Genomic DNA, 538 nt, shown 5'->3' with positions numbered 1-538 from the left:
GATTTACGGAGCGAATCAATCTGTCCTAAACGCAATTCAGCATTTTTTAACTAGACGCTATAAAAGATACGATATTCTTTTAGTACAATGTGATCGAAGATTATTTTTAAAAATTAAGGGTGATCCCTGCCACCGACTGTATCATTTAGCACCAAAGGCTAAAGTTACTTCTTATCAATTATGTGAACCATCTTCTGCCAGACCAAAATTGAATACAGAACGATTTAAGGATAGCTTTTGTAATAGATTAAATTTGAATGCAATTTAGTCTATAGTTCTAAGGTGTTGACGTATATTGTGTATCATATTTGAGTTATTGTAATATTTGTTGTAGTATTCTAGTATTTTAGCGAATGAATAAGACATCGTTATTATTATTATTATTATTATTATTATTATTATTATTATTATTATTATTATTATTATTATTGGATTCTAAAATTTTAATTTTGTTCACATTCAACCCAAGACATAGTTGCTTGACTTGCCTACATCCTTGGTGGACTTCTTTGTCTTGTAATTCTATTTATTTATTCTT

The sequence above is a fragment of the Montipora capricornis genome, chromosome 4 (assembly GCF_036669925.1).
Source record: "Montipora capricornis isolate CH-2021 chromosome 4, ASM3666992v2, whole genome shotgun sequence".
Taxonomy (NCBI): domain Eukaryota; kingdom Metazoa; phylum Cnidaria; class Anthozoa; order Scleractinia; family Acroporidae; genus Montipora; species Montipora capricornis.
The sequence above is the reverse complement of the archived record's forward strand: the minus strand, read 5'-3'. Positions refer to the sequence as shown.